At 45.2% G+C, this 24331-nt stretch overlaps 1 protein-coding gene across 2 annotated transcripts in view; it reads right to left on the bottom strand.

Annotated features, from left to right (window-relative positions):
• LOC138745788 (interferon-gamma-inducible GTPase 10-like) overlaps positions 1-24014 on the bottom strand; it is a 34815-nt gene extending 10801 nt beyond the window's left edge. Inside the window, exon 1 of one of the 2 annotated variants that reach the window (XM_069903085.1) lies at positions 23898-24014. The gene's annotated coding sequence lies outside the window, so the exon portion shown is untranslated. Of the gene's footprint in view, positions 1-23702; positions 23793-23897 lie in introns of those variants that run through there. The other variant, XM_069903084.1, reaches the window with a different exon arrangement.
• Between the last annotated feature and the right edge of the window lie 317 nt (positions 24015-24331).

Genomic DNA, 24331 nt, shown 5'->3' with positions numbered 1-24331 from the left:
TAATTATATCACGGGCCAAATTTGGCCTGCGGGCCTGAGTTTGACATGTGTGGCTTAATAGATAGTGGAAGCACTGAAAGTTTTATTGACCAGGGGTTAGTCAGCCACCTTGCCCTCCCCACATGCCCGAGTGAGCACCAGATCCTGTTAGCAGCCAGCAGTCTTGCGGCTGAGGTAAAACAGTTTTGCAGGGTTGCTCTAGAAATCCAGGGCACAAAATACGAAGGGTTCAAATTACTAGTACTCCCTCACCTCTGTGCCCCGGTACTATTGGGGTTAGATTTTCAGTGCCAGTTAGAAAGCATTACATTAGTGCACAACGGGCCTCATCCCCCCACTACGCCTTACAAAGAAACAACACTGCAGCCTGTCTGTCCTGAACATAGAACCCCCTCCGTTGTTCACACATCTGACCCCAGAATGCACACCAATAGCCACAAAGAGCAGGAGGTACAGCCCGAGGGATAGAGCCTTCATTAGGACAGAGGTCCACAGGCTACTACAGGAGTGCATCATAGAGCAGAGCGCCAGCCCCTGGAGAGCCCAGGTGATTGTAGTAAAGTCAGGAGTAAAACTGCATATGGTAGTGGATTACAGCCTGACAATCAACAAATTTACACAACTAGATGCCTACCCTCTGCCACACATAGCAGACATGGTCATCAACATTGTGCAGTATAAGGTGTACTCCACCATAGTCCTGAAGGCAGTATACCACCAACTGCCCATTAGAAACAGTGATCGCATTTACACAGCATTTGAGGCAAACGGCAGGCTCTCTCAATTTCTGCGACTTCCCTTCGGTGTCACCAATGGAGTCTCCCTGTTTCAGAGAAAAATGGACCGAATAGTAGATGAGTTCTGTTGGAACCAAGGGGTTAAGTAATTGTAGAGCTCGTCGAAAGAACCAAAGACTTGTTGATCCAAACCAAGGCTTTTATTAGCAAAAGACCGGAGCTCTTCACAGGTGGCCGACCAGTCCGGAATGATCCGACCTGGCTAGGGACACAACCCTTTAAGGCCCAAACAATAGGTGTGGCTTAGCTCTCAGCCAATCGCTGTAAGCACAGTCTAGATACAGTAACTATATACACTATGTACATTGGTGATAGATCTGTACTATCACAGTAATCATGGAAAGTATGTATTTATTAATCCATTACTATGTAACAATTTACTAAGTACTTCAATTATACTATTTAGGGGAAATATTAATGTAATTAAGTAACAGCCACAGTATGTAGAAAAGTTGGCTGTGTAGAATTTGCTGCCGACATTATCTGGCGTGCAAACATTTCACCCTCGTCACACACCAATGGTCTATGGCTTTTATGTTCGATAACCAGAACAGGGGGAGAATTAAGAATGAAAAAATCCTGCGCTGGAGGATAGAATTGTCTACATTTAACTACAACATTCTATACCACCCCAGGAGACTCAACAAGACCCCAAATACAAAGAGAGAAAATATTTTCATCCCCAAGGTTACACTAAACTGCTAATTGTAAAGCACAAGTCCAGAAAGAAAACATCAAAGTCAAACATGGGAGTAACGGGATATCAGATAGGAGAAGTTAGACAGGATGAGGTTGGAGAAACCATAGTGACGAATGATTTATTATGAAACAGGCCAGTGACAGGAAGATAAGTGCATTGCAAGGATAAGTGATAAAAGTACCATGACTGAGAATGTCAGTGTAAAACAAATAAATAAACCACTTGTGTAGGAATGAGGAGTCATAAGGGTACACAGAAGGTCTTGATTAAAACAACAGAATGTTCTGGCCTGGAGGATTAAGATGGGAGGTCTACACCATAGATAATTGGAGAGCAGGAAGTTGTTTGAGATAAATCTTAGGCAAGGAGCCTATCAAAGAAAGCCAACTCTTGATCAGTGTAACAATGTTGATATATATAAACAGAAGAGACTGGACGGTAAGAGTCAGTCTTGGGAAATAGCTCACCAAGCAGGTGACCTATGAACTAATGACTGAACCAGAGCTCTGTTAAGCTTTATTCTTGTGCTATGTAATAAACTGATTGTGAAACTGAATACCTTCACCTATCACTTCATTCAACGAGCACGCTGGACTCAGCCGACACATAGACCAAATTGAGGGTAGGGTAAAGCCAGAGTGGTGTTCCCCTACTTAGACAACGTGACAATTTGTGGCCACACTCAGGAGGATCATGACACAAATTTAAAATGCTTCTTCCAGGCAGCCGAAGAAACTTACAATAGGGACAAATGTGTCTTTAGTGCCAGAAAGTTGCCGATCCTGGGCTACATAGTGCAGAACAGGGAAATCAGCCCAGACCCAGCCCGTATGCGCACTCTCCTAGACATCCCAGTGCCACACACGCAGAAAGCACTAAAAAGGTGTTTGGGGCTGTTCGCTTACTACACCCAATGGGTCCCCAACTACTCCGACAGGGCCCGCCCACTTATAAAAGCCTCAGTTTTCCCACTGAGCCCAGCAGCCACCAGAGCATTCAGGGACATGAGGGACCATATCGCTAAAGCTACCATGCAATAGATAAGTTGATCCCGTTTCAAGTAGATGGACGACCGGTGGCCTTTTTCTCGCAAACCCTACAGAGGTCAGAAGTAAGATACTCAGCAGTAGAGAAGGAGGCCCTAGCCATAGTGGAAGCAGTAAGGCCCTGGCGACATTATCTGGCGTGCAAACATTTCACCCTCGTCACAGACCAATGGTCTATGGCTTTTATGTTCGATAACCAGAACAGGGGGAGAATTAAGAATGAAAAAATCCTGCGCTGGCAGATAGAATTGGCTATATTTAACTACAACATTCTATACCGCCCCAGGAGACTCAACGAGCCCCCGGATGCGCTGCCCAGAGGCACTTGTGCCATCCTTAACTACGCGTCCCAGTTGCAGAACTTGCACATTGAGCTGGGCGACCCGGGGGTCGCTGTTTCACTTCATTAAAACCCAAAACCTCCCATTTTCAGTAGAGGAAGTGAGGTCAGTGAATAAGAGCTGTGGAATGCAAACCACAATTATACCGGCCAGACAAAGCCACCCTGATAAAAGCTACCAAACCTTTTGAGCGCCTCAGCCTCGATTTTAAAGGCCCGCTCCTGTCCAATAATAGAAATGTCTATTTCCTAAACGTAATAGATGAATATTCCCATTTCCCCTTCGCAATCCCGTGTTCTGATGTATCAGCAGCCACTGTTATAAAATGCCTCCAACCCATCTTCAACATATTTGGGTACCCGAACTACATACACACAGACAGGGGTGCTGAAATTCATGAGCGCAGAAGTACAGCAGTACCTGCACGAGAGAAGAATGCTACCAGTCGCACTACAAGTTACAATCCCAGGGGGAATGGACAAGTAGAAAGGGAAAATGCCACTATCTGGAAAACGTTCCTCTTGACCTTAAAAGCAAAAGACCTGCCTGTTACTAGATGGCAAGAAGTGTTGCCAGAAGCCCGACACTCTATACGTTCTTTGTTATGTACTGCCACTAACATGACCCCACATGAACGTATCTTTTCTTTCACAAGGAAAGCCACGACAGGCACAGTGCTGCCTAAATGGATGATGACACCGGGACCTGTTCTCCTCCAGAAGCACTGCAGACCCCACAAAGCGGATCCGCTGGTGGATCAAGTAGAGTTGAGGCACGCGAACCCTCAGTACGCCTTCGTCACATTCCCAGATGGAAGAGAAGATTCGATGGCCCCCAGGGATCTTGCGCCAGCCAGATGTGTGAACAACGCGGAGGAAACACAGATGTCTACGGATCAACAAGGAGCGCAGCAGCAGTCACTAGAACAGTCGTCCATCGAGTCACCCCAGAGGACTAGACCACCCACCCCGGAAATCAGGACCCTGGGTACACCCGCCCCACAAAATATCACCACCCTAGACTTGATGGTAGGATCTAATCCCATACAAGAGGATCCCCAGCCCACAAGGCCACATGACCAACCAGTACTTCCCACTCCCACACCTCCACCAAGAAAGGCCGAAAGGCAGACCGCACTCCCCAACCCTATACCACTACCGAGGTCAAGAAGGCAACGGAAGGCACGAAAAATGTTGGACTTATGAACTTACAAACAAGGGAAGGAGGACGGAGGGGGGCGGATAAATTTTTTTTAAGGGGGAGTGAATGTGTTGATATGTAATTACACCACTAGGTCACCAGGGGTCATCCCAGTGACCTTGTATATAAAGCAGTCCAGTGCTACAGTCTAGCCTTCCAGGTTTGTCTTGCAGAGAGACAAGACCTCTTAGTGTACATATATATTAGTTTATTAAAGCTGTCTTATACTCGCACTGTTGTTGTGGTTATTGTCAGTACAGTAATATTTTAGTTCAATTTGTTTTTGCAAATGTATAAAAGTTGATGCATCCCTTTGTTGAATAGAGACCACCAAACCAGCAGCCTTGAAAACAGTAAGAGTTCTTTCTCTCAGTTAACTCAATGTTCAATAAAGAGTGAACTGGACCAATTCTGAGTGCTGTGTTCTTTGCATCTGAAGTGGCAGTTTCAATACATTTGGCAAACCAGCCAGGAGTCCATGATTGAGGAATGCTTACTGGATCGTGTCAGTTGAACTGGCATCTAAAGAATGGGCCCATGGGACACTTTCCCGGTTCTTCTCTTAAGGTCAATTGATCCCTCCCTCCCTATATATGATGGACTCCAGATGAACTATGAGTGTCGCATCCCAAGCACACAGAGGTTAAGAGCTTGAGGATTTGCCTGATGAGGAGATAAAAGTATTGTCCAACATAACATGTTGTCCTAGTTCTGACGCCCTGCCTTAGACTGGTTGTTAAAAGGGGAAATCCCCACACGAAGGTCAGGATCCTGAAATGGAACAGAGGAACAAAAGGAAACACTCCTAGCAGCAAAATGTGGGGACCCCGGGACAGGCAATGTATTATTTATAAAGTATGGTGAAAATTTAAATTGGACAGTGAATTGAACAACTCAGAAAAAGGTAGGAATTGAGCAGGAGGCCAAGTAAGGGCTGGCCAGGTAAATTTATGGTCGAGTTAAAAAGGTAATGATATATCAGAAAAGGGACCACTCACATTCGTGTTCCAATTACACGGAGCAGGAAGAGAATTTATAATGGTAGTCATACAGCCGTGGAAAAGCAACTAATGAATAAGAATAAGAGCTGGAGAGAAAATGGGCACCACAGGGGAGGAAATGTTGGGGATCTCAATTACGTCTGGAATATTGCTTGGTAATCAAAGTAAAGTTAATAAAGATGGACAGCTCCCGCCTTATATTTATTTAAGACTAAAATTAAACTTTTCTCCACATAAGATGTATAATAAAAAGTAAATTGAAATAAGGAACAGACCAGCACCAATTACAGAATATGAAACTGATTTAGCATTTCAGATTAAAGAGATGATAATTACGATTAAAATGTTACATTCCAGTTGAAAATTCATGAAGCGTAGCTAAAAGAAAAGTGAGGATTGTGAGAGATGAGTAAAACTAATATGAAAATATGAGAGATGAATAAAGCCAGTATGAATAGGATAAGGATAGATAATAGAATGTAGGAAGTAAAGTTAGTCTGAATAAGATAAGGGTCTTCTAGCCTTTTAGACAGAATCAGCAAGTTCCACATATGTAATTAGTAAAAGCCTTAGACAGAATTAGCAAGTTCTGCATATAAGAAGTTAGTAAGCCCTGAGGGTCGGGAAGTTGTGAATAAGGACAATGACGTGATGGGACACCAACAGGATACCCCCTAGTCCTTCAAGTTCACAGAAACAGCACATAGGCAGACAGGATTGCCTAATGCCAAACTTATCCAGGAGGCAGAAGAATGTAAGGGGAAGAGTACTTCTATACTGAAATAAACTGTATAAAAGTTGGGTGAGTCCCAGTGTGTGTATGTATTCCCAGGATAAGGGGAAAGTCCCAACTTTGCATTGTTGTATAATAAATGTTCTTTGTTCTCAATTTTTGTCTCGAGCAATTTCTGTGAAGGTACTTCTGTTTTTCACAGCATTAAATTCCAGGACTTACCGGGGCTTGGCCCTACTTGGTTCGGGCTGTGAGTCGGAGGAGACAGTGACTGGAGATCGGGCAACTATCTGGAGGAGGAGGAGCTTGGAGAGAGTGAGGGGTTTAATTGCTCAAGGAGCCAATAAAAGGAGGGTAAGTATAGGGGAGCGGCCAGCATGGAACGGCCCAGTGAGTGAATGGCTTAGGCAAGCAGAGGCTGAGGAAGAGCATGCTGGACTAAAGGTAAGACATTCACAGTTAATTCAATAAGGTGTGAGGAGAAGGAGGAAGGATGAGTGTGAGGGCAATTTTCTGCTCTCAGTGTCACATGGGGGAAGTCATGGAGTCTTCGCATCTCCCGGAGATCCACGTGTGCACAAAGTGGGCTGAGCTGCAGTGACTAAGGGACCAAGTGAAAGGACTGGATGGGTTAGAGTTTGTGAAATGTGTGCAAGATAGTTTTTTACAACAATATGTAGAGGTGCCGACCAAAGAAGGAGCAGTGTTAGATCTACTGTTGGCAAATGGGATGGGTCAAGTGACGGAGGTTAGTGTTGGCGAGCACTTCGGGTCCAGTGATCATAATGCCATCAGCTTCAATGTCATTATGGAAAGAGAGAAATCAGGGCCAAGGATTGAGGTTTTTGATTGGGGAAAAGCTAGATTTGAGGAGATGCGAAAGGACTTGCAGGGTGTGCATTGGGACAATTTGTTTTATGGGCAGGATGTAGTAGAGAGATGGAAGTCTTTTAAAGATCAGATTTTGAGAGTGCAAAAGCTTTATGTTCCTGTTAGGTTAAAAGGAGGGGCAAAAGGTTTGAGAGAGCTGTGGTTTTCAAGGAATATTGGAAACTTGGTTCGAAGAAAAAGGGAGGCGTACATTAGATATAAGAAGCATGGAATTAAGGAGATGTTTGAAAGATACATTGAATGTAAAAGGAATCTTAAGAGAGGAATTAGGAAAGCTAAAAGAAGGTACGAGAAAACTATGGCAAGCAGGGTGAAAACTAATCCAAAAGAGTTCAACAAATATGTTAATGGTAAGAGGAAAGCTAGAGACAAAATTGGTCCCTTAGAAAATCAGAGTGGAAAACTGTGTGTGGAGCCTAGAGAAATGGGGGAGATATTGAACAGTTTCTTTTCTTCGGTATTCACTAAGGAGAAGGATATTGGGAGATGTGGGATAAAAAAAGCAAATTGGGTAAATATGGGGAATATAGAGATTACAAAAGGTGTAGTTTTAAGGCTTTTGAAGAATATAAAGGTGGATAAGTCTCCGGGACCAGACGGGATTTTCCCCAGGACATTGAGAGAAGTGAAGGAGGAAATAGCAGAGGCTCTGGCGGTAATTTTCCAAATGTCATTAGATATGGGGATAGTGCCGGAGGATTGGCGCATTGCGCATGTGGTTCCGTTATTTAAAAAGGGTTCAAGGAGGAAGCCTGGCAACTATCGGCCTGTAAGTTTGACATCTGTGGTAGGTAAATTAATGGAGAAAATTCTTAGAGATAGTACTTATAAACATCTGGTAGACAGGGTCTGATCAGGAGCACTCAACATGTTTGACCAATCTGATTGAATTTTTTGAAGAGGTGACTAGGAATGTGGATGAGGGTAGCGCAGTGGATGTTGTCTATATGGACTTCAGTAAGGCCTTCGATAAGGTACCACATGGAAGGTTAGTTAGGAAGGTGCAGTCTTTAGGTATAAATTTTAAGATAGTCAAATGGATTGAACATTGGCTGAAAGCGAGAGGCCAGAGAGTATTAGTGGATAATTGTCTGTCAGGTTGGAGGCCGGTGACCAGTGGTGTGCCTCAAGGATCTGTATTGGGCCCATTGTTGTTCGTTATATACATTAATGATCTAGATGATGGGGTGGTGAATTGGATTAGTAAATATGCAGACGATACTAAGATAGGTGGAATAGTGGATAATGAAGAAGGTTTTCAAGGATTGCAGAGGGATTTGGGCTGCTTAGAAAAGTGGGCTGAAAAATGGCAGATGGAATTTAATGCTGATAAGTGTGAGGTGCTTCATTTTGGTAAGAAGAATCAGAATAGGACATATGTGGTAAATGGGAGAGCATTGATGAATACAGAAGAGCAGAAAGATTTAGGAGTAACGGTACATCGTTCCCTGAAGGTAGAAACTCACGTGAATAGGGTGGTGAAGAAGGCTTTTAGTATGCTGGCCTTTATCAATCATTGCATGGAATATAGGAGTTGGGAGGTGATGTTGAGATTGTATAAGACGTTGGTGCGGCCTAATTTGGAGTTCTGTGTGCAGTTCTGGTCGCCTAATTATAGGAAGGATATAAACAGAGTGGAGAGAGTGCAGAGAAGGTTTACCAGAATGTTGCCTGGGTTTAAGCATCTGGAGTATGGGGAGAGATTGGACAGATTGGGTCTTTATTCTTTGGAGCGTAGAAGGTTGAGAGGGGATTTGATAGAAGTATTTAAGATTATGAAAGGGATAGACAGAATGGATGTGGATAGACTATTTCCGTTAAGAGGAGGAAAGATTAAAACAAGAGGACATGAGTTAAGAATTAAGGGGCAGAGGTTTAGAGGTAACATGAGGGGGAACTTCTTTACTCAGAGAGTGGTAGCTGTGTGGAATCATCTTCCGGGAGAAATAGTGGCGGCGGAGTCAATTGTATTATTTAAGAAAAGGTTGGACAGGTATATGGATGAGAAGAAGATGGAGGGTTATGGGCATTGTGCAGGGAGGTGGGACTAGAAAGGGATGTTTGGTTCGGTGCGGACTAGAAGGGCCTAATGGCCTGTTTCTTTGCTGTAATTGTTATGTTATGTTATGTTAGGGAACTTGAGCTGCAGCTTTATGATCTCTCTCTGGTTAGGGAGAGTGAGGCCATCACGGACAAAAAGTGTGGCCTAAAGGACCGGGTCAAGGAACTTGAGCTGCAGCTCGATGACCTCTCTCTGTTTAGGGAGAATGAGGCTATCATAGACAGGAGCTACAAGCAGGTGGTCACTACCATTAGGAGGAGGAAATGGAGGGGTCAGGTTCATGTGCAAGCACCCGAGTCTGCAATCCTCAGAAATGGGTCCTCCTCATTGAATACTGAGGAGGGGGATAGTCAGACTATGGTGGGCAGAGGTGTGGTGTCAACCTCTGTTGCCCAGAAAGGTAGGGATAAAAGGAAAAGGGCGATAGTCATAGGAGATCCAATGGTTAGGAAGACAGACAGAGGTTTTTGGGACGTGATAAGAAAAACCGGATGGTGGTTTGCCTCCATGGTGCCAGGGATGTGACTATGCGCATTCAGAACATCCTAAAAGGGGAGGGTAAGGAGTCTGAGATAGTGGTACATGTTGGTATTAATGATGTTGGAAGGAAGGAGAAAGTGTTCCTGCAGAATGAGTATAGGGAGTTTGGTAGGGAGCTTAAAAGGAGGACCACTAAGGGGGTAATCTCTGGATTGCTTCCTGTCCCATGTGACAGTGAGGGCAGAAAGAGAATTAGGTGGAGGTTAAACACATGGCTAAAGGGGTGGAGTAAGAGAAAGGGTTTCAAGTTCTTGGACCTCTGGGATCTTTTTTGGGGAAGATGGGACCTATACTGTAATGATGGGTTAAATCTTAATCGGAGAGGGACCAGTCTCCTGGTGGGGGCATTTGCTAGGGCTGTCGGGGGGGGGGGGGGTTTACTGGTATGGTTGGGGACAGGACAGCAAGGAGAGGGTTTGTAGGCTAATGAAAGAGACGTTTAAAATATTTGAGGGAGGAACAGCAGGAAGTATGAGAATGGTAGAGAGGAGGTGCTGCAGCAGGTTGGATGTAGGAGATCCCTGAGATGCATTTATTTTATTGCGAGGAGTGTAGTAAGGAAGCTGGATGAGCTAAAGGTGTGGATTGACATGTGGCATTATGATGTGGCCATTAGCGAGACATGGTTGAAGGAAGGTTGTGACTGGCAGTTAAATGTTCCACGATTTCGCTGCTTTAGATATGACAGAGTTGGCAGATTAAGAGGGGGAGGTGTGGCATTACTTATCAGGCAGGATATTACAGCAGTGCTGAGGCAAGATAGATTGGAGGGCTCGTCGAGGGAGGCAGTGTGGGTAGAGCTGAAAAATAAGAAGGATGAGGTTACTATTATGGGGGTATATTATGGGCCTACAAATGGGGAAAGGGAACTAGAAGAGAAAATGAACAAGGAAATAGCTGAGATGTGCAGTAGAAATAGGGTGGTGTTGGTTGGGGATTTCAATTTTCAAAACATAAATTGGGAATCGCACACAGTAAAAGGGCAAGATGGCTTAGTATTTATGCATTGTGTTCAGGACTGCTTTTTGCAGCAATATGTTGAGACGCCAACTAGAGGGGGAGCAGTGTAAGATCTGTTGTTTGGGAATGTAATGGGGCAGGTAAGCGTTGGTGAGGACTTCAGATCCAGTGATCACGGGTCCATTAGCTTTAGCTTAATGATGGAAAGGGATAGGTTGGATCTGAGGTTGAAAGTCTTTGAGTGGGGGAAGGCCAGATTTGGAGAAATGAGAAGGGATTTTCAGAGAGTTGTGTGGGCTGATCATTTTGCCGGAAAGGATGTAAAGGAAATTTGGGAGGCATTTAGGAGTGAGAGTACAGATCTTTATGTTCCAGTCAGGCTGAAAAGGAAGACTAAAGGTTCATAGAAACATAGAAACATAGAAGATAGGAGCAGGAGTAGGTCATTCAACCCTTTGAGCCTGCTCCGCCATTCAACGAGATCATGGCTGATCTTAAAGTTCAGTACCCCATCCCCGCCTTCTCTCCGTAACCTTTAATACCCTTATACTGAAGAAATATATCTAATTCCCTCTTAAATATATTTAATGAACCTGCCTCCACTGCCCTCTGTGGCAATGAATTCCACAGATTCACCACCCTCTGGGTATAGAAAATCCTCCTCATCTCGGTCCTAAATGGTTTGCCTATTATCCTCAAACCATGGCCCCGGGTTCTGGATTTTCCCATCATTGGAAACATCCCATCTGCATCCATTCTGTCCAGTCCTGCCAGAATTTTATATGTCTCTATGAGATCCCCTCTCAATCTTCGAAACTCCAGGGAGTACAATCCCAATTTGTGCAATGGGGGCCATGGTTTTCTGGTGAAATTAAGAAGTTGGTTCGGGACAAGAGGGAGGCCTATACCAAATATTAAAAAAAACAAGGGATTGAGGAGATTGCAGGAAGAACCTTAAGAGGGAAATTAGGCAAAAAGAAGATATGAGGAATCCATAGCTAATAAGGCGAAGGTGAATCCTAAGGGTTTTTACAGATATGTGAACAGTAAAAGGAGGGTTAAGGGTAGACTAGGTCCACTGGATGATGGGACCGGTGAACTATGTCAGGAACCATAAGAGATGGGAGAAATATTGAACAATTTTTTCTCATCCGTATTCATGAGGGAAAGGGACATTGGGCTATACGAGATAAGAGAGGCAAAGGGCTCAGTTATGGAGAGGATAGGGATTAGTAAAGCGAGGGTTTTGGAGCTTCTAGGGTCAATTAAGGTGGATAAGTCTCCTGATCCTGATGGGATTTTTCCTGACTTTAAGGGAGGTCAGGGAACAAATAGCGGGCGCACTGGTAGTGATTTTTCAAAGATCACTGGAGGAGGGGGTGGTAACACAGGATTGGAGGGTTGCGAATGTAGTTCTGTTGTTCAAAAAAGGCATTAGGTGTAGACCAAGTAATTATCGGCCAGTAAGTTTGACTTCAGTGGTGGGGAAGGTTATAGAAGGTATTCTTCGAGATAGTATACACGCATAGCTAGATGGGCAGAAATTGATTAGGGGCACCCAGTATAGGTTTGTAAAGGGAAAGTCGTGTTTGACGATCTTTGATCTTTGTTGAGTTTTTTTGAGGACGTGACAAAAAAGGTGGATAAAGGTAGAGCGGTTGATGTGATCTATTTGGATTTTAGTCAGACTTTTGATAAGGTTCCGGATGAAAGGTTAATAAAGAAGGTTCAGTCACTAAGAATTAGTAGAGAGATTGTGACATGGGTTCAGAGGTGGCTGGGAGAGAGACAGCAGAGAGTCATGGTGGACAACTGTCTGTCAGGTTGGAAGCCTGTGATAAGTGGGGTGCCTCAGGGATCAGTGCTGGGACCCTTGTGGTTAACTGGGTAAGCAAATATGTGAATGATACGAAAATAGGGGAGTGGTAGATAGTGAGGAAGATTTTCTTGGATTACAGAAGGATTTGGTTTGTTTGGAAGAGTGGGCTGATAGATGGCAGATGGAATTCAATGTAGACAAGTGTGAGGTGTTGCATTTAGGTAAAAATAACCAGAATAGGACATATACATTTAAGGGGTGGGCATTGAGGCACACAGAGGTGCAAAGGGACCTGGGAGTTATGGTACAGAGTTCACTGAAGGTCGATTCACATGTAGACAGGGTGGTTAAGAAGGCATATGGTATGCTGGCCTTCATAAATCATAGCATAGAGTATAGGAGCTGGGAGGTGATGTTGCAGCTGTTTAAGGCATTGGTGAGGCCAGGTTTGGAGTACTGTGCTCATTTCTGGTCTCCTAAATATAGAAAGGATATAGATAAGGTGGATAGGGTGCAGAGAAGGTTACAGCATGCTTACAGCATCTGGATTACAGAGAGAGATTAAGGAGACTGGGACTTTATTCATTGGAATGTAGATGACTGACAGGGGACTTGATAGAGGTATTTAAAATTATGAAAGGAACAGATAGACTAGACATAAACAGTCTCTTTCCCCTGAGGGCAGGGGAGGTTGGAATAAGAGGCCATGAGTTAAGGGTAAGGGGGCAACACTTTAGGAAAAATATTAGCAGTGGCTTTTTCACTCAGAGAGTGGTGGCAGAATGGAATGATCTTCCGAATGAGATAGTTGCGTCAGGGACCTTTCTATCATTTAAGAGAAGGTTGGACGTGTACATGGAGGTGAGGGGGTTGGAGGGTTATTGGCGGAGAGTGGGAGGTTTGAGCTAGTGGAGTTGTTCTAGTGAAGTGGTGCGGACTCGTAGGGATGACATGGCCTGTTTCTGCTCCGTAAATGGTTATATGGTTACTTAATTATATATATGCAATAATGTAGATTGGCTAAGGATGAGTGGCATATGAGGGGCAAGTCACTAATTTAAAAGTAGGACCTTCCAAAGGAAGGAATTATCTGCCTACAGCAGTAAAGAAATTGAATGCCTACCATTTGAGTGTATATGGATTGATTTTATAGAATTAAGTACGTAACTATAAGTATTGTCTTGTTATTATTGATTTGCCTGGGTCCTTAAAGAACAAATTGACTAAGTTTTCAGCAGAAACTTGGTTGAATTGGATAAAAGAATTGGTGATTACAGTGGTTCCACTATTCCCATTAACCCTAGACAGCAGGAATACTGGAATGTGCAAATAAAAAAACTAAACTGGCCAAATTGACTAAGGAAACAGGGCTAAAACTGGCTAAAAAGTGCTACCCCTAGCATTGTTTTAAGTCAGGGCTAAGACAGGGCTATCTGCTGCAGAGATGATCCATGGAGAGCCAATAAGGATATCTTGGGTCGCAAAGCCTGCACTGCCAGTAGGGATGGATTTATTATCATTAGGTGAGGACATAAGCAAATATTTGAGAAATTTAACTAAAATTTTTTTAGAGATGCATTCACAGGTAAAATAAACAAACCTAAAGGAGGCTGATCCAACAGATCAAAGTGGTGAACATCCTAATGTCAAACCTGAGAATTACATTCTGGTACAAAATTGGATCGGAGGAAAATTGGAACTCGCTGGAAAGGACTATTCCAGGTCCCGGTAATAACACTGACTATACTAATGCTTGAAGGACAGCCTCACTAGATACTCCAAACAGACTGAAGGAAAAAGACCCAGCTAAGACATTAAGATTGAAATAGATTGAAAAAGAGACACCCACGTACAATACAAGAACTTTATTGTTATGTCTCTTGTCACCCTTGAACTGAAAACTGGAGACAAGACTGAAAAGAGGAATTTTTGGTGACAACATAATACCTTTTTAAATGTGCCTTACTTATATGTTGATAAGATTAATGTTTATAGCACCAATCGGAAGTGAGGGCTATTGGCTAATGAATCAGCTAAGTGGTTCCAAGCAGCTGAAGGGAGGTGTATAGAATGCCAGCTACACTTATTTGATCAGATAGACAGTATGACTAGAGGGGTTACCAAGATACTTGCTTTTACAACGCAATCACTTCTGAATTAACACAGCCAGTATATTTCTTAAATTATAATTACCCCATGTGTTTTGATGGTCCGAGATAGATGGGGATGTGGGATGGTAAAATTGAAAGATAATTTGCCTTGTTTTGAAGAACACTGCTGGGAACATGATTATGAGATTAAGAAAGGACACTTCTCCTGTACTTGTTTAAGGAAGGAATGTTTGAATTTAACTCGAGGAACCGTTAGTTTGTGGGGATGCTGCGGGGGAAAAAAATGGGAAAAATAAAGTATGGGTAGGGAAAATCACCCTCGAATTTGCTTAGAGAGAGAGAGAGAGACAGACAGACAGACAGACAGACAGAGAGAGCGAGAGAGAGAGAGATCCTAGACATTGATATAACAAATGTACTGAGACCCCACCGCGTGTTATCAGTTAAAGAAAGCCCATGTGTTACAAGAAACAGCCTCCCTGCCCTGTTTGCTGTTGGGACATTAGGACCTCTTGTCGTCCCATGCCCAGAAAATGTGAGTCAGAGATGGATCATCCCCGAGGAGTGTCAAAGGATCATAACAATCCTGTTACCCTAGGATCTGACATTGGATGGCGAGTCCTCAGCTCCATATCCCTTGGAAGATCATCGGGGGTGGTGGCTGCCAAAAATCACGATCTTCTTATCTGTGGCTTAACAGCGTTGGGCAATGGGACAGTGGCAGGGTTGGAGGTTGTTAATTGAGAATTGGTAGAATCGAGGCTTTTCTCACAACAAACCAGATATGCGGAGGATCATCAGTTTGCTCCCCAGGGTGGTGTATACTCGATTAGAGGGGATACGTGCATTACAAAAGGTGCAGATGAATCTTTAGAGTTGATACAAGATATCAATAATTAGTTTTAGACAGGGACTGAGGGGCAGAATGGATGGCTTGCTTGGTTAACCTGAAATTTGGAGGGTCACGAGGGGGGGGGGGTCATATATCATAAATGCAATTGTGATGTTTGCTAATTAAAAATTATAAACCAAACACAAAACTAAGAAAAGGAATGTAGTATTAAAGTGAATTAAAATACAAAATGAAAGCCTGATGTCTAGATTGAGGAGAGGCTCCATGAATGATATGAGCAACAGATGGCTTTAGAATGCAGGCAGTGCAGATAAGAACTACATGACAAGTTTTCTGCTTAGATTCCTTGGGAGACCGTTGTTTGATGCAAAGGGAGTGGGAGAGAGAATACTTTGAAGATTGAGCATGAAATTTTGCAAATAACCCAGTTTTAGGGATAGGAAGTCCAGAGAGAAAACATGGGAGTAACAGGAGATCAGATAGGAGAAATTTGACAGGACGATGTAGGGGGAACCATAGGGGCGAGTGATTTATTCTGACCTTTTTTGTATGCAACTTTTTGTCTTCTCTCTCTCTATAGGCTTTTTCAGGTGCATTCTCCGCTAACAATGCGCCTGAAGAAGCAGAAGCGGCCCTTTAAATTGCAGTTCAGGTGGCAACGTTGAAAGCACAGTGCTGGCCACCTGAAAGGACAGCTGCGCCGGGATGCGCATCTGAGCGTATCCCGTCTCCTGTCCCTTGGGCTGTCAATTCAGGATGGTTGGCTATCAGCTGGAACATCCCCACACTGATCCCGCTGCCCCGCTCTCTCCTCACTCACGGGGCTGGAATGGACGGTGGGGTGAGGATGCTGCAGCGTCCAGCGGTGGGGGGGGGGAGTACGGGGGCTGGAGTGGCCGGTGGGGGAGAAGGAGGTTTGAGCGGCTGGCGGGTGAGTACGGGGGCTGGAGCAGCCGCCGGGGGAGGAGGCTGGAGCACTGGTGGGGGAGAAGGAGGCTGGAGCACTGGTGGGGGAGAAGGAGGCTGGAGCACCGGTTGGGGAGGAGGCTGGAGCACTGGTGGGGGAGAAGGAGGCTGGAGCACTGGCGGGGGAGAAGGAGGCGCTCGGGTCGGGTACCGGTATTGTTTTGGCCAGCCCCATCCTCCCCCGCCGGCTGCTCCAGCCCCCTTCTCCCCACACCCGAAATCAGTCCCCACAGTGTGGGAACAGCCCGTGTCGGCCTCTCAACAGTGTGGGGACTGGGACAGGCGCTGGCCAGCTGAGTCATCCAAATGCAGCCTCTTTTAGGTGGCTGCATTCAGATGACTGGGAAGGCCACTGTGCTGTGGGGATTATCCCTCTTGGAGGAGGGTTACCAAGCTTGCCTTGCAGGCGCCTCCTGCACATTCACGTGCCTTCCACAGCCGCATTTTGCCAAAATATACAGTTTTACAAGTGGGGCAATTGGCCACCTGAAAGTGCCTTTTAAAACAAAAAGAAGGAAAATATTTTCATCCCCAAGGTTACACAAAACTGCTAACTTTAAAACATAAGCCCAGAGGGAAAACATGGGAGTATAATGATACGGCAGTAGTCATGGGGGACTTTAACTTCCACATAGATTGGGAAAATCAAGTTGGTCATGGGAGTCTGGAAGAGGACTTCATAGAATGCATCCGCGATAGCTTTCTTAAGCAGCATATTAAGGAACCCACAAGAGAAAATGCTCTCCTGGATCTAGTGTTGAGCAATGAGAAAGGTAGAGTAAATGATGTAATAGTCAGAGACCATCTGGGAAATAGTGATCAACACTTATCGAATCAACTGTAAATTGCAAACTGCAACCCAAGCACTTAAGTAAAGTCAGCCTACTTTATGAAGAAAAGGAAGCGATCATAGTATGATTGAATTTCTCATTCAGAATGGAAGGGGAAATAGTTAGATCTAAAACTAATATATTATGCTTAAACAGGGGTGACTACCATAGGATGAGGGAGGAATTGGGCAGAATGGCTAATTGATGAAACAGTTGAGGAACAGTGGAAGTTTTTCAAAGAAATATTTTGTAATGCTCAACAAAAATATATTCCAGTCAGGAAAAAGGGCAGCAAGAGAGGGAAAAATCAACCGTGGTTAACAAAGGAAGTAAAGGAGAGTATAAAATTGAAGGCGCAGGTGTACAAAGCTGCAAAGAGCAGTGGGAAACTGGAAGATTGGGATAACTTTAAGTGACAACAAGCGGATAATAAGAAATGGGAAGAAGGATTATGAAAGCATGAAATATAAAAGCAGAAAGCAAAAAAATTTATAAATATATAAAACAGAAGAGGGTGGCCAGAGTTAGCATAGGACCCTTGGAGGATGAGAAAGGAAAACTGGTAGCAAAAAATGAGGAAATGGCTGAGGCATTGAACAAATATTTTGTGTCAGTCTTCATGGTGGAAGACACGTCCAGCATGCCCAAGTGCGGAGTTAAGGATGTGAATGTTAAGGATGCCTTGATAAAATAGTTGTTACAAAGGAAGTAGTGATGGAGAAACTAATGGGACTAAAGCCAGACAAATCACCTGGTCCTGATGATATGCATCCAAGGGTTCTAAAGGAAATGGCAGAAGTTATAGTTGATGCATTGGTGGTCATATACCAAAATTCCTTGGTTTCTGGGCAGGTCCCGGCAGACTGGAGGACAGCAAATGTCACGCCATTTTTTAAGAAGGGATGTAGGCAGAAGACTGGAAATTATCCGCCAATTAGCTTGACGTCTGTAGTTGGAAAAATGCTTGAAGCCGTCATTAAAGTTGAAAGAGTGAAACTTTTGGAACGTCAGGGTTCAATCAGGCAGACGCAGTATGGTTTTAGAAAGGGAAGATCTTGTTTGACAAACTTGTTAGGATTCTTTGAGGATATAATGGGTGCGGTGGATAGAGGGGAACAGATTGATGTTGTATATTTGGATTTCCAAAAAGCATTTGATAAAGTGCCGCACAAGAGACTTCTCAGTAAGTTACAGGAAAGTGGAGTCCGGGGAAGTATATTGACCTGGATTGAAAATTGGTTGTCTGACAGGAGGCAGAGAATCGGGATAAATGGAAGTTTTTCAGGTTGGCAGAGAGTGATAAGTGGGGTGCCGCAGGGGTCAGTTTTAGGCCCACAACTGTTCACCATTTACATTGATGACTTGGAGGAGGGGACAAAATGTGGTGTAGCCAAGTTTGCGGATGACACCAGATTGAGTGGAAGAGCAAATTGTAATGAGGATGTGGAGAGTCTGCAGAGGGATATAGTTAAGCTGGATGAGTGGGCAAAGGTCTGGCAGATGAAGTACAATCTTAGTAAGTGTGAGGTTATCCACTTTGGCAAGAAAAATAAAAGAGCTGAATATTATTTAAAGGGTGAAAAACTGCAGCATGCTGTTGTCCAGAGGGACTTGGGAGTGCTTGTGCATGAATTGCAAAAAGTTAGGTTGCAGGTGCAGCAGGTTATTAAGAAGGCAAATGGAATGTTGGCCTTCATCGCTAGAGGAATTGAATTCAAGAGTAGGGAGGTAATGTTGCAACTGTATAAGGTACTGGTGAGACCGTACCTGGAGCACTATGTCCAGTTCTGGTCTGCATATTTGAGGAAGGATATATTGGCTTTGGAGACGGTCCAGAGGAGGTTTACTAGGTTGATCCCTGGGATGAAGGGGTTGACTTATGATGAAAGATTAAATCGTCTAGGATTGTATTCGCTCGAGTTCAGAAGAATGAGAGGAGATCTTATAGAAACATATAGGATTATGAAGGGTATGGATAGGATAGATGTAGGAAGGCTTTTTGAGCTGGCTGGGGAAACAAAAAACGAGAGGACACAGACTCAAGGTTCGGGGGAGTAGATTTAGGACAGAGATGAGGAAAAATAGTTTTTCCCAGAGAGTAGTGAATGTTTGGAATTCTCTAACAAGGGAAGTGGTTGAGGCTGCTTCATTAAACATATTTAAAATTCGGTTAGATAAATTTTTGCATGATAGAGGAATTAGGGGATATGGGGAGAAGGCAGGTAGGTGGAGTTAGGTCATAAATTAGATCAGCCATGATCGTATTGAATGGCGGAGCAGGCTCGATGGGCCATTTTTGGCCTACTCCTGTTCCTACTTCCTATGTTCCTAACAGGAGATCAGATAGGAGAAATTAGACAGGACGATGTAGGGGGAACCATAGGGGCGAGTGATTTATTCTGAAACAGGCCGGTTACAAGGAGACAACACACGTGGTGTCATTTTCAAGTTCTTCCGCACTTATACGGGCAGAATTTCTGGTATCCAATTTTTAATGGTGACTGGACTGATGAGAGAAAGATACATTCAACGAAAGCCTGTGAGCAATGGCCCTTTGAATGGGTTTGCCCCTATGAGATGGCGGAATATGAACCATGTACTTTGCAGCACTCTGCAGGAACATGTAGGTGGGAGCTGAAACCAGAGACCGATATGGTTATTTATGAGACAGGGAGAAATGCTGTTTGTATTTCAGGGATCCATGCAGTCTATTTGGATGGCATTATGCTTCAGCCCCTACACACCGTACGGTGCAAGGCATTCAGCACTTCCACAGTGAATCTTACAGCCTTACATCACTGTTCGCCACACTCTTAAAAAAATTAGATTGCTATGATTGAGAGGCTTGATTTAAACATCCACCTTTTTCTTGAGGGTTACCGACTCCCATATGATGATCAGGATATCTGCCCTTAGAGTGTTGATCAGTTAGATCAGCAAGGGGGGAGATGTAGTAGAAAAATTATCTTATTATATTGAAAGTGTTGCATGTCTATTTCTTTTGTAAAATGAAAGCCCTTTTCTTTATCTATTTAAGTTAAGGAACCAGCCAGTTTCAACTGGTCTGCAAAACGGGGCCCCTGAAATGGGAGACTTTGGAATATGTATTGTGTGCAGAGAGATAAGATTTGTTTGCTTGATTGTTCATTTGTATAAAGGTCTGCTGTTTGTATTCTGGGGTGAGAGTCCATGCCTGAAGCTCTCAGAGCAAACTCTGAAGTCTCAGCCTGAGTCGTTCTGACAAGAGATTTCCCCGACAGGGACCCACTGGATATAGTAGAAGAAACCTAGGCACCTCCCTAAGGCTTTCATGGTCCTCGGGATCATGAGGTCTTACTGGGGGCATATACGATCGGGGTCAGGGCCTTGGCCATGTGGAGAAACTTTTGGAAGTTGGTGTCATGGTCTTCCAGAGAGTGTCCACAAATGGGTATGTTGTTGACATAAAGGAAGGTGGCCTTCAGTCTGTACTTGTCAACCATTTTGTCCATGTGTCTCTGGAAGATCGAGACCCCATTGGTGATACCAAAAGGGACCCTCCAGAACTGACTCTGCCTCAAATGCTGTGTAGGGGTGGTCCTCAGAACGGATCAGTAACTGATGGTTGTGGCTTTCAGGTCAATGGTTGAATAGACCCGGTTCTGCGCAATATCGTTTACAATGTCTGAAATTTGAAAGAGGGGTACGTGTTGAGGAGTGTGAACCAATTAATTGTCAATCACTAGCCTGGACTTTTCTTCCCCTTTCACGACTACCACCTGGGCTCTCCATGGCTGTTGTTGGGCTCAATTATGTTTTCTTTAAGCAGCTGCTTTTTCTCGGCTCTGATAAATTCCCAATCCCCTGCAATGTATCGCCTGCTCTGGTTCAGAAATGGGGGGGGGGGGGGGTGGTGATTAATATTTAGGACGGAGAGACTGCATGTGGCGTCCGACATTTGGGAACCGTGATTGGAGGGAGTGGGCCAAAGTACTCCATGGTCAGATATTTAACATGACACAGGAAGTCCAGGCCCAGCAACACAGGAGCATACAAATCCTTCAGTAAATACAATTCCGCCCCCCCCCCCCGACCCTTTTATTGTTAGATGTACTATACAATACTGCTGGATCATCGCAGAGTGTGAGTGTGAAGCTAGAAAAATACGATAGTCCGTCAGGTCAACTCTGAAGTTGTACCACAGAGCCATCGCAGAGTTTATAAAGCTCTCAAACAATCAGAGAAATGTCCATTTACTCTCACCTCCATCATTGAAGGATTCAATCAGTGAGGTATTGCCTGATCCAGAACAACCGATGCCAGTGCTTCAGAAACCCTGTCACTCCCTATATTGATGTTGACTCTCTCCTTGGTGCATGGGCAGACGAGACGGCATCGACCACAAGGTGCAGCAAGATGGTTGCCTCCATTTTTAACTAATGATGGAGTAGGCAGTGCTGACCTTGAGGCATGACAAAATGGTCACCCTCCATCTTGATCTGATGAAGGACTGGGTGGAGTTGACCTCGAGGCGTAACAAGATGGTCGCCGTGCCCTCAAGTGATGCTTCACTTCTGGTGGTGTGTCCCACCACAAGGCACAGCAAAATGCTGGCGGCAAACAGCACAGAGTGGTGGAGGATGGTCCTTCGGGACTTGGGCACGGGTTGAGCGATGATTCAGGGGTTGCATACGCGGTCCCCCTCTTTGGGTTCCCTTTTGCCTGGCAGACTTTCACTCAGTGCCCTCGCTTACTGCATCCAGCGCACATGGAGTCCTTCAAGGGGAATTGGGTATGGGGGTGCTATCCCTGTCCACAGTAGAATCCCCAATCATGCATGGCTGCAGTGGTCGGCGCTGGGACTACAGGGGTCACAGGTGCCCCAATGACTTGGTCCTCTGAAAGGGTGCCGGTTTCACCTGTGAAGTCATCAGCTCCCAGTTGGGCCTGTTCGAGAGCTTTTGCCAACTGCACTGGCCAAGTCCTTCTTCTCCAACTCCAGCAGTCACATACCTTGACCTCACTCCTGCCACGTGGGTGTCCTGGATTTATTCCTCCTCTCTCACCCAGGCCATGGCCGCTTCGTAGTGGCATTTCCTAGTCAGGGCCCACAGTTCAAGGACATAATCATCCAGCGTCTCACTCGGGTGCTGCCGACGTTTAGAGAGTTGGTGCCTCACAAGCATGTCATTCTGGGGTCTCATGTAGTGGGCTCCAAGCCTTCTAGGGCCGACTCATAGGTAGCACAGTCCCTAATGACAGTGAACCTCTTTGGAACCTTGAGAGAGAAATGCCAATCTCCAGAGACTATCGGAGTTGAAGACATCTTGTGTGGCTGTCGGGTAAGACTGGAAACACTCCAGCCAGTAGGCAAATTCCTCCAGGGCCTCTGGGGACGGAGGGTTGACCTGGACCATGCCTGGCTTCAACAATTCAACAATCCTGGTTCAAAGTTAAGCTATTAAAATTGTAACGTGACTGATTGCACTCAGAGACTTGAGAGGAGCACAAGCACGCTTTTAATAGCTTACAATCAATGGCTGGTAGATACAATCACCCTAGGGTGAATCTGAGGTAAGGTGGGAGAACCAGGGTTTATATTGGGGTAGGTGAGGGAGGAGCCAGGGGAGGGGCCAGTCATCAGAACAATATATAGACATGAATTCCAGTTCACCGTGTACCAGCAACACAGAGCCCAATGGTCGCAGCCAAATCCACAAGATGGTGAAGGAACATACTGCTGCCAGTGCGATATCGATAAGAACTATTTAAAACAGTTGTGTAAGTAAACGTTCAATTACTTAAGTTGCACTGGAAAGTGATAACGAACACTAATTTTTTCTTTATTTTGAGAAGAAGGGATGTTATATAGTCAGGATGATATGCACTATTTTGTAACCGTGTAAGAATACACTGTAGTGGGGTGTTTGTATGAGAGTGTGATCAGTTTCTGGAGATGGTGGAAAGCATCAGTAAGTAAAGTCTCTTCTGTTAATTTGGATCTTGCATCCCTACGTTATTTAAGAAGCCTCCCAAGTAACTGCCATGATTGATATAACATACAGCGGGCACAGATTGGGTGTTGGCCTGAGTCCCCACACACCTGTGTGTTCCCTGGTCCCATCATAGGTGCCGTGCACTTTACCCCCTCGGCTCATTGGTTTGCATGGACTGAGGTGGCCCGTCACCGCCAGCCTGTGCTGGGTTTGAACCGTGTTTCCCATTTGCTCCACACCTGAACCCCTGATCCCAAAGCTGTTGCTGTCCCTTGATGATGGACACCTGTCACTCAGTGTCTCCCACCAGCTGCTGCCAAGAACAAGTCCCCAAACCTGAGTGGGCAGCGTTCACTCTGCATCCAAACTGGACCGAGACCCTAGGCACTTTCAGGTGGCCAAAATACCCTGGTGTGGCTGTCAGGTGGCCACCTGAAAGTGGAGAACCTGGCCAGGAGGAGCACTTACCTAACCCTCCTCCTGTAGGTATATTCTCCGGCTCCAAGAATCCCCCTTTGTACCTGAAAGCAGCAGTGGGACTATGGCCACAGTCCACATTGCACTTCTGGCGACAAAAAGGCATTTTCTTCGCGGTCACCTGAGCGTCCCAGCTGCACCTCCCCCAGCCGTGTCTGCTCGCGCATTATCTGCTTCCGAGCACCTGAAAGCAGCTCACGGTGAAGCGCAGAGAGCCGGCATATCCCCGCGGCCAGCCGGATCCACGAGCTGAGCACACCCCCACCCCGGTCCCTGGGATCCCACCACCCCATCGGCCAACGGAGCCCAACATCAGACGGGGGTCCCTAGAGGAGGAGCGGCCGGAGCAACGAGGCCGGGACGGGACGGAGACGCTTCCCCCCACCACCCCGATTCTCACCCACTGCCCTTCTCTTCGGGCTCTGGGAGGCTGAGAACGTTTCCACACGGGTTCAGTCGCTGCACGACCGGCCGGTGAAACGGTCCAAGTGAAAGTGAAACCAGAGTGAAAAGGTTTCCGTGATAAGGTGTGGACGGGACTCCCCCCCCGACCGTGGGCAATGCTTCCCACACTCGCCTTCTCCCTTCTCCTTACCTCCTTTCCCCACCAACTTCTTGATGTTACAATCTCAGTGATAGCTTTAATATAATGAATTTTCGGACCATTTAACATGAAATCCAGTCGTCAGCCCACACATTGCAGAAGAAAGAGTGGAGGGAGAGGGGGGTGAGGAGGGGCTTGGATCCGGGCCAGCACCAGTCTTATGTGTAATAAAGTCTATCGTTCCCCTCAGTCTTTGTCTCTGTAATTACTGGGGCAACGGTAGTGCCCAACAATTTATTACACATAAAATTGTAATCTTCTCCAGTAATGGAGAAATTGCTGCATCCTGAATGGCTAGAAGTGGATCCTCAAGTCCCAGGTGCTTCAGAGTTCTTTGAGCAGTAGGTCAATTGCTTCAACAACTTCCTGGAAGCTGCTGCTGGAGTGGTCGACTTAGAGGAGAAGAGGCTGAAAGTCCTACAGGC

The sequence above is a fragment of the Narcine bancroftii genome, chromosome 11, assembly GCF_036971445.1.
Source record: "Narcine bancroftii isolate sNarBan1 chromosome 11, sNarBan1.hap1, whole genome shotgun sequence".
NCBI lineage: Eukaryota > Metazoa > Chordata > Chondrichthyes > Torpediniformes > Narcinidae > Narcine > Narcine bancroftii.
This window is presented reverse-complemented; position numbering and strand designations above follow the sequence as displayed.